Here is a 10778-nt window from a genome sequence, read left to right as displayed (position 1 = left end):
TCTTGAAGGCTTGGTTGCCATGTCAGTTAACAGCCTTAGTACCATCGGAGCCTGTTCTCATCTGAGGCCTAGTTTCTGTCAAGCTGAACTAAAAATGCAACAAATTTCAGGTCAGAGTTTCTTGATCTCTTTTTTATTATTTTTGTGGTGTCATTTAAACGGGGATACTTTTGAGGAACATTTTATATAAGTAAAACATGAAAGAGGTGATAGGCCAGATGGGCAAGATGACAGAGGAGATAATGGCTAGATCTCACAACAATGCAGTTAGTGAGAGTTCTAAGCTTCCTCCATTTTACAATTGGATCTATGTTTCAGTTTCTTAAAGGTAAACAAAGTTTATTTCAAACAAAGGGCCATTAGTCAACAACTCTCGTGACAGCAGAGATGAGTGAGAGAACAGTATAAGGTTTTAATCAACCCCCCACAGTATATCGAGATGATAACCCAAAAAAGGATGGTTTCTGTAATATCCCTCCTGAATCATGCCCAGACTTTCCCAGTCATGTCAAAAGATGGCAAAACTAAAACCTCAGACAATCAAAATGTACGAATACAATAGCTACTTGTTTAGACAATCTTGTTTGAGATAACCTAACTGTTTTTGGAATTCCCCTAGCTACATTTTAAACTTAAAATGAGTAGGCAGACTGTATGTATGCACATGTACACAAACACAGACACACACACACACACACACAGACACACACACACACACACACACACACACACACACACACACACACACGGGCATAAACATAATTATGAAAGTAAAATAACTTTAAAGAAAATTACAAAATTACAACATTCTGAAGAAAGACATTGAAAACACAAAAATGTAGAAAACCTGCCAAAATTCATAGATTAAAAGAACTCAGACAGTTAATTGAAATGACTTCATTGTTTAAAATGATCTATATATTGAAAACAATTCTCATAAAAACTCTACTGACATTCTTTGAAAACTAGAAACAAGTCTGAATTTGGAATTCAAATGCACAATGTTCCTTGGTAACTAAGGCAATCTTGAGCAAACTCAGCCAAAGTAGAGGTATTTTACTTCCAAATTTCAACAACAGTTCACCATGTAGAATCTAAGTAATAGAAGTAACATGGTACTGTTACACACACACACACACACACACACACACACACACACACACACACACACAGAGAGAGAGAGAGAGAGAGAGAGAGAGAGAGAGAGAGAGAGAGAGAGGGTGTAGGTAAATGGGAGCAGAACAGAGGATGTAAAAGTGAATCTGTATGGATACAGTCTTCTTTTTCTACTAAGATGCTAAAATCTTTTAAGTGTGAAAAGTCTCTAACAAATGGTGCTGGGATAATTTGGTATCTAGAGTTAGATGTTGCAGTATATTTGTTTAACTATGCAAAGATATGCTGAATTTGCTGCATTTCTTTATGCTGTAGAGCATTTGTTTAATTATGTAAAATTGTATTGCATTTGTTTATATTATAGAATGTTGTTTAACTGTCTAAAGATGTGTGGCTGTTTTAGTTTACCTTTCTAAGGCACCTGATTGGTCTCATAGAAAGCTGAATGGGCAATAGGGAGGGAGGAGATGTAGGCAGAACATCAGGCAGGGAGAGTAGGTAGGAGGAGGAACTTGCCTTCCAGGAAAAATGAAAAGGAGACAACAGACAGACACCAAGAGTCAGTCAGCCAGAAGTGAAGGAAGCAGGACAGTCGGACATAGAGAATGAAACAAAATGTTAAAAAGCCCTGAGGCAAAATGTAGATAAAGGAAACAGTTTAAATTGAATTAAAAGAGCTTGTAAGAGAAGATTAAGCTAAGGCCATGCATTTATAATTAATAATAAGTCTCTGTCTGTATTTGGGAGCAAGTTGGCAGCCCAAGGAAAATTTCAAAAACAGTTAGTAAACTTAAGGGGGACTCTTTCTCTCATACTGTACAGAAACAAAACAAAATAAAATAGCAAAAAAAATGCAATTAAAATCAGATCCAAGAACTTAACATAAAACCTAAACTGAAAGCAGTAGTGAGCATTGTCAGGAAACCATTGAAGAACTCAGAACAGGCAACAAACAAGCCTCCCAATGTGCAGGAACAAACAAGAATTTAACCACTGACCTGCTTCAAACCTTACATGGCCAAGGAAGCCTTCTACAAAGGGAAAAGACACTATGGCAGACAATATTTGACAGTTGCTCTTCTGATAGAAAGCTAATATGTAGAATATAGAAAAGGCCAAAACTTCAATAAAAATAGACAACTATGAGCAATCTAGATTTTGAAAATGGACAAAGTAGCTCAACATACAGTTACCAAAACAAAAACTACAAATGTCAGTAAATATATGAGAAATGCTCAAAACAATTATCAGAGAAAAGGAAATCAAATTACAAGGAGACATCATTCCACCCTGTCAGAATAGCTGTTAAAAAAAATAAAACCATAAAACCCACAAAAGACAGAATAACAAATGCTGAACTCTTATACACTTTTAGTGGGAAAATAAATTAGTCTGATTATTACAGAAAGTAGTGTATAGCATACTTAAGGAATTAAAAATAAATGTTCCATCTGATTTAACTCTGTACTACTGTGTAAATAAACACAGGCAACAGATTCAGCATATGAAATAGAGGCCTGCATGCCATGCTTAGAATGGAGACATCTGTTTGTAGTGTCTGGGAAGTAGGGACCTTCACACCACATTTACTGCAACATTATTCATTATTAACAGCATTAGCTAATATATGGAATTAGCTTAGGTGCCCTTCAAGAAACAGATGTCTAAAGGGCACTTGGGACATACACAATTCCACGTGGTCAGACTTAAAGCAAACAAGTTTCTGTCACTTGCAACAAAGTGGATGAAACTAGAGGATATCATTTACAGCAAACTAACAAAATATACAGAGAAGTATTTTCTGTTCTCCTTAAATGTGGAAGTAAGGAAAATTTGACCTTCAAGAAGATTACCACTGGGAAGGGTGCTCATCAGAGGGACCTGAGTGGAAGAATTGTAGATAGATATGATCAACATATAGTATATATAACATGGGAGTATCCCAGAGTATCTCATTAAATTTTGCATAAATAATGCATGTCAATAGAAAAATAGATAACAGAAAAATAAATATATGTCATGCACTACCACAAAATAAGATTCAAAGTAGTAACTGAACCTTAAAAGTAATGAGTTCAGGTAGGGTGTGTTGGTAGACATAAGAATGACACCAATGAACATATTTGACACAAGAAGTGTCAAGTATATGTCTAATCACCATGAGTAGAACTCTTTGTTAGGATTAGGAGGTGTGGCCTTGGAGGAAGTGCATCATTGGTTGGTAGGTTTTGACTATTCACAAGTCCAGGCCAGATCCAGACTCTCATTCCCTCTGCCTAATGATCAGGATGTCTCAACTATTTTTCCAGCATCATGCCTGCCTGCATGCCACCATGTTCCATAATATTACAATAGACAGAAAACTTCAGAAATTCTAAGAAAGTCCCCAATTAATTTTTTTCCTTTAAAAATTAGAGTTTTCATGGCTATTGTGATGGTTTGAATGTAGACTCCTGTGTTTAAATGCTTGGCCTATAGGGAGTGACATTATTAGGATATGTGGACTTGTTGGAGTAAGTGTGTCACTGTGGGGACAAACTTTGAGACCTCATATGCTCAACTATGCCCAGTGTGGGACACAGTTCATTTCCTGCTGCCTGTCGATCAAGATGTAGATCTCAGGTCCTTCTGCAGTACCATGTCTGCCTGTATGCTACTGTGTCCCAACAGGATGATAATTGATTAAACCTCTGAATCAACAAGCCATCCCCAATTAAATGTTCTCTTTAAAAAGAGCTGCTGTGGTCAAAGTGTCTGTTCATAGCAATAAAGCCAAAACTATGACAATCATGGCACCCTCCTCTGCAATAGAATAATGACTGAGATAAAAGAGAATGAATAGGATCAAAATATATTGTATGAAATTCTCAAAGAATAAATAAAAATGTATAACTATAATTTTTAGCATGTGTTTTCTACTATATAAGTATTTTCTCTGTAAATATATGTGAAGTAAGAAATGAACAAGTTTTTTTTGTGAAACTTAGGAACAATTTTATAAGACAGTCTAGCATAAGACTGACTATCTGACAATGGCTGGTAGATCACTTCGAAGCTTATGTCTATGACTATGGTGTCTCAATGTTACCTTAAGCCTTAGGTATCTCTCTTGGTGGTCTGATCTTTGAACTACCAACAGTGAGCTCTGCTTACAGAAATTCCAATTGCATTTCTTATAGGCATGCCAGAATCCCTTAAAACTAATAATTAACTTAAGATATCATTTGAATTAGATTTAAAAGCCTGGGCCAAACCAGATACATTTTGACTGAACACTGGTTCATCCACATAACTAACGAATCATTCCGTTACAATTAGCCCAGGTAAGGTGAGGCATCTTTTAAACATGGTGACTATAAATTATGATGTTTCCTAGTAAGGCTTGAAAACTGAATTCTGGATACAAATATTCACAAAGCAATGATAAAAGGGATTGTGTGTTCCATATAAGTGTTAGGGATAAAAAAAAAATGTGGTCATTAAAATGGAAGGAGGAAAAAGTACGTTTAGCTCCATGAAGCTGCAGTGGTTTTCTTAAAGAAGAGGAACTCAGAAGTTTTCTCAAGAATATGGATTGAAAACAATAACAGAAAACAAACAATCAAACAAAAACACAATCAGGAAACAATTGAGAGGTCATCCAGGGAGTAAAGGATTCCTCCGCACTCTTCCAGGTTTAAATGGTATAAGACAGAAGGCTTTTCTTCTCCCTCCTCAGTCTTTCAAGAGGAGCATACAATCTTTCCCTCCACTGGCTCTCTGGAAACAGAAGTCTTTATGAAAGCTTGGAAGAAAAAAATATCAGATTTGCATCAGGAGAATCTTGCAGACTGAAAATTGTATTCTACTTTCACATTTAGATTAAGTAGTCAAGGATTTCTTTGAGGAATGAACCATGAACTTAGCAAAATATCATGGATAACGGTGAGGTCTCATCCATCTTTATCTACTTTGATTAGCTGACTTCTTATTTTACTGATACTTTATATAAAAATTTGCTGTACTTTTAGACCTACAAACTGTAAGTGGAAAAGATGTCCATTTTGTTTTTATCTGAAGACTCAATCACTGAGATAAGCATATTCATTTTAAACCTGAGGGGATAACAGCTTTTCAATATTCATAAAGCTTTCTTCATATTGCAAAACGGTTCAGCAAAATTAAATTATAGTTTCCCTCCTGTGTACCGTGACAGTACTTGTTACACTAAGAGATCAGAAACGGTTTTATGCTACCCCTTAGATCAAAAAGCAGTGACACACATTTCAACACGGTATCCTTAATTCTAACAGCTAAGGGCTCTATAGAGTTCTGGAGTAAAAAAAAAAAAAGGTACATTTTTAATACAACAAACAAGCATAGCTATTCCTAAAGCTAAAAGCCTATTTTTTATTGTTTTTCATGAGCCCATTTTACAATGCCTGTATTCTTTGATCATCAGCATTGTCAAAACAAGGACACCATGTGAGCTCTTAATGGTACTTTCATTTTCTACTTAGAGAGAGCACTTTGATGTAACACATGAAAATAAACACAGGTCTTGGGAGACAAATATAAATATGTTTATTTTTCAAGACATAGTTTGTGAAGTCTCTTTACTCAGTATATCAGATATACTGAAGGTGATGTGATTTTACTACATATGGGGAAAAATTGCACAGAATGATCTTTTGTGGAAGTACAGCTCTTTATGGAAGTGGCCCAGTAAGCAAAGAGGAGTCTTTAGTATTAAGTTGATCTGGAAAAAAAATCATATTTTATTAATCAACTGTAACCATTATTGGCTTTGAACATGGTCCATATTTTATAATGCATATTCAGGTAGATAAAACACTTGTCAAATTAGTCTACTTGATTCAGAGTCTTTCATTGACTTTCAAGCTGCAATTCATTGTGGTTTTCTTTGTTAAAGTTTTGCATAGCAGCATAGATTATAGGAAGAGTCAAATATGTCTGGCTGAACTAGAAGAAATAGAGAAGAGTTATAATGGAAATGTTGATTCATGAAACCTAAGTGAAAAGCAGCACATTTTATAGCCTTGATATGAACTAGTAGGTACAAATTTCATTGTATGTTTCAGACCTAGAGCACTGCTTCTCAGACCTAATAAGCTAAAATTTCCCTGCTGATATTCTGAACAAACAGATCTGATTTGGTAGATCAGGGACAGGATCTGAAATTTCATATTATAATACATTGTTTTATGATGTTAGAATATAGGCCACAACCTAATGAGCAAAGTTCCAGAGAATAATGTGCACAATATTCCATGAAGCTCCTTAATGTTCTTCTGATCATACATAATTACAGCAGTCCAAAATAGCCATAGCTGTGCATATACTAATTTAATTATAGGACTTCTCCAAATCTTTTTCCCATTTTTTATTACAATCAATGTTACAATGAATCCTTCTAAAGTCTTGTGTGTACTAAAATCAGTGAGGCTGTGCAGTGTGGTAACTGATCATGTTGCTATCTGCCCCTACTTCATTGGCACCTGCTCTTCCTAGAATCTAGGTCTTGAATTGCTTAGTGGTGCCTCCAACTTATAGAAGACAGAAGTGTGGATCTGATCATGGACCTTTGTAATAGCTAATTGCTGAGTTTTCCTTCCTTTCTATTTGTTTGCTTGTTTTTCATTGAGACAACATTTCTCTCTGTCATCCTAGCTGTCGTGGAGCTTTCTCTGGAGACCAGGGTGGCCTTCAACTCAGAGATCCACCTGCCTCAGCCTGTGAAGTGCTGGGATTAAAGGTGAGTGCCAACCCAACTGGTACTCAGTTATTTTTATAAGTGATATCAGTTAGTGTTTTTACCACAGAGAAGGTGGTGATTTAGTTCATGTTTTTTTTTTCTTTTGTCCCTTTCAGAGGACTTTCAGCTTCAAAAGACAAATGAAAACACAAATAATTCCAAATTACAACCCTGTCTTCAATGTTAATTATTAGATCACTCAAGAAAATAACAAATTTGAGCTGGTAGACACAGGTAATGGGGAACAAATGATGTGTGTACTGTGTGTTTATGCGGCTAAAAACAAGATGCATTCTAAAAATCCTTTCTGTATGTCTAAAATACAAGAAAATATTTTTGCTGTTTTTTCTTTCTCTTGTCAAAAAAGTCAAAAAAGTATTAATTCATTAGACAACCATTTATTAAGCAATTAAATGAATATGTCATAAAATATGTAGCTGACTAATTCTAGGAGTTCAGAATGAGTACACAGAACACAGGGAAAGTTTCCACAGACACTGTTACAATGAAGACACTGTTACAGCACAACACTGAATTCCACATATGTCATTCCTCTAAAGAAACACAACACAGAGTAAGTTCTCACAATGCCATTTTTTAAAGGCATAGGGCATAACATTTGTTCTCACAGATCATATTACTATGAATTAAAATATTCATGGATCCAGGATACACAGTTTGTTCCAACTATTCTTAGCTTTGGAGCAAGGATGTCCCATTTAGTTAGTTAAAGCTTCCCAGATCAGTACATCTGTCTGATATTTCTGCTCTGCTTTGTCACTTTACCTAACCACAGATATTTGAAGCATCTTCTAACCCACTTTTTAAATCTTATTCCAGTAGATCTCTTGCATGCAATCTTATTCAAATGTGTTGTTTGAGTATTACTTACTTGAAGGATGAAGAGTAATCAAGGGCAAAGAATTTATATTTTCTGAACCCTTTCATTACAGTGGTGACAAGATGCAGTGCACATGAAATTTGAAAGTTATTGGAAAGATTTAGGATAAAGACAGCACTAAATTAGACTTTTTATCACAACACCTAAGATTTCTGCATTGAAGTGTGGTCTAGGTAGGTATGGCAGAAGCTCTTTCTTTCTGCCTAAACTTGAGGCTATTTTTCTGCTTCTGAATTAGTCTAAGAAAGGATAAAAGACTCATAAACTTAGAAAAGGGTTTGTAGTGATATATTATTTATGATTTATTAGAGCTTGCCTGAGGATTCTGAAAAGTAAAGTCAGCCTGAAGCTATAGAGGTCAGGCAGTGATAGCATACTCCTTTAATCCCAAGATTCAGTATACAAAGGAAGATGGATCTATCTGAGTTCAGGACCACCCAGGCTTACACAAGATTGAATGAGTGTAAAAGAATAACAGAGCTTATGCCTTTAATTCCAGGACTCATGATAGGTATTTAAGACAAGAACAGATTCAGTATGAGGCGTTCATTCTTCAGACACACTGAAGATAGGCATTCATTCTCCAGCCATTCTGAGATGATACAGTCTGAGGCTAGGTGAGAGCTTGTGGAGACAGGATCATTAAGTCTAACCTGAGAGAGAGGTAAGAAGCTAGTGACCAGCTGCTTTACGTTTCTGAACTTGAGTTTGAAGCTTGAACCCCAATATCTCTCTCTGGTTCAATTATTTTTCATGTTATGGGTTTTATTTTTTAATATCTGAGACCAAGCAGAGTGGTAGAAATCCTGATAGTCTGCTCACCTACCAAATTCCTGCAGCATTCTCTGGATGACTACCGAATGTCCTCCACACCCTCTTTGCTGGGTCCAAGCCTACAACTAGTTCAGAAACTCTCTGCTTTACCAGAGAATATGGCAGCTGCCAGAATTCCAGCACCCAACTCTGGCAGAGAAGCGCTGCTCAACCACAAGCTACAAGGGCCATGTGGAGTCTATTAACCAACTTGAGTGGAGATACTCTGCTCAACCACAAGCCACACTGACCAGAAGTCCAGAGAGGAAACTGAAACCAAAGAACAAAACACTAGTTAAACAGAAACAAATTCAGAATCCAGTACCAAGACCTATAATCACAAGAAAACCAGATGCCTAGAGGACAGCTTAAACACACACACGTACATGCACATGCACACACACAAAAAAACAATAGCCAAGGTAATATGACACCACCAAAACATCAAGCCTTGAATATTTCAACACAACAGTAGCACAAGAAAAAGACCTTAAAACCAACTTTACAAAGATGATTCAGTTTTTAAAAACATAAGTAAATAACTCCTTTAAAAAGGATCAATTAAAAGACAAACAAAATTTGAAGGAAATGAATAGGCCCCTTAAAGAAACCCAATAAAAAAACAAATGTTGAAGGAAATGAATGAAACTGTTCAAGACCCAAAAATAGAAATAGAAAGAATAAAGAAAACACAAATTCTGAAAAAAATGAATGTAGGGTAAATGCAGGTTACATAAAGTGGAACTACAGACTCAAGTGTTACCAACAGAATACAAGAGATGGAATAGAGAATGTCAAGCATGGAAGACACAATAGAGAAAGTAAATACACAGGTCAAAGAAATTTTTAAATATAAAATGTTCCTTATACAAAACATGCAGCAAATCTTGGACATTATAGAATGTCCAAACCTAAGAATAATTAGGCAAAAGAAGAAGCAGAAAAATCCAAGATCAAAGACACAGAAAATATTTTCAACAAAATCATAGAATAAAAATTCCCAAATCTAAAGATGGGTGTTGGTGGCACACACCTTTAATGCCAGCACTCGGGAGGCAAAGGCAGGCCGATCTCTGTGAGTTGGAGGCCAGCCTGGTCTACAGAGTAAGTGCCAGGATAGGCTCTAAAGCTACATACAGAAACCCTGTTTCAAAAATATGTTCCCTAATCTAGAGAAGGAAATGCTTATAAAGGTACCAGAAGTGTACAAAACACCAAGTAGATTGGGCAAGAAAAGAAGCTCCACTCACCTCATAATAATAATGATGATGATGATGATGATGAATAATACAATAATAATAATAATAACAATAAATAATAATAATAACAAACTAAACATTCAGAACAAAGAAAGATTAAAATCTATAATGGAAAATGGACCAAGTAACATATAAAGGCAGACCTATTATAATTATACTCAATTTCTCCATTGAGACTGTAAAAGCCAGAAAGTCCTGTACATACCTCCTGCATACTCCAAAATAGCACAGATTCAAGCCCAAATTATTATACCAAGCAAAATTTTCAATCACCAAAGAAGAAGATATTCGATGATAAAGACAAAGTTAAACAATATCTATTCACAAATTTAATCCTATAGAAAGTGTTAGAAGGAAAACTCCAATCCAAGGAGGCTAACTATACCCATGAAAGCACAGGAAAGAAATAATCTCACACCATCCAGGGAAGTATACACACACACACACACACACACACACACACACACACACACACACACATAGAATCATCAACAGCAGGTGGGGGGGTGGGATCAGGGGTGGGGGGTGGGGTAGAGATTAACAATTGTTGGTAATTGATATCTCTTATTATCAATGGACTCAATTCCCCAATAAAAACACACAGACTAACAGAATGAATGTGAAAATGAGTCCCATTATTTTGCTGAATACAAAAAGCACACCTCAACATTAAAGGTAGACAGACATTACTTAAAATTGAAGATCTGGAAATAGATGTTTCAAGCAAATGGACCTAAGAAACAAGCTGGTTAGCCATTGTATTCTTTAACAAATTAGACTTGAACCAAAAGTTAATCAAGAGAGATTGGGAATCAAGAGCAATAGGAGAGATGTCATACTAGCAAATTAACAGGACAAAAGCTCTAGAACAAAATGAATCAAGCACACATAAGAGGAGTAGAAGTTAGGAAATAATTAAACTGACTGTTGAAAT

Source organism: Cricetulus griseus, chromosome 6 (genome assembly GCF_003668045.3).
Source record: "Cricetulus griseus strain 17A/GY chromosome 6, alternate assembly CriGri-PICRH-1.0, whole genome shotgun sequence".
Lineage (NCBI taxonomy): Eukaryota > Metazoa > Chordata > Mammalia > Rodentia > Cricetidae > Cricetulus > Cricetulus griseus.
Note: the sequence above shows the minus strand (reverse complement) of the source record.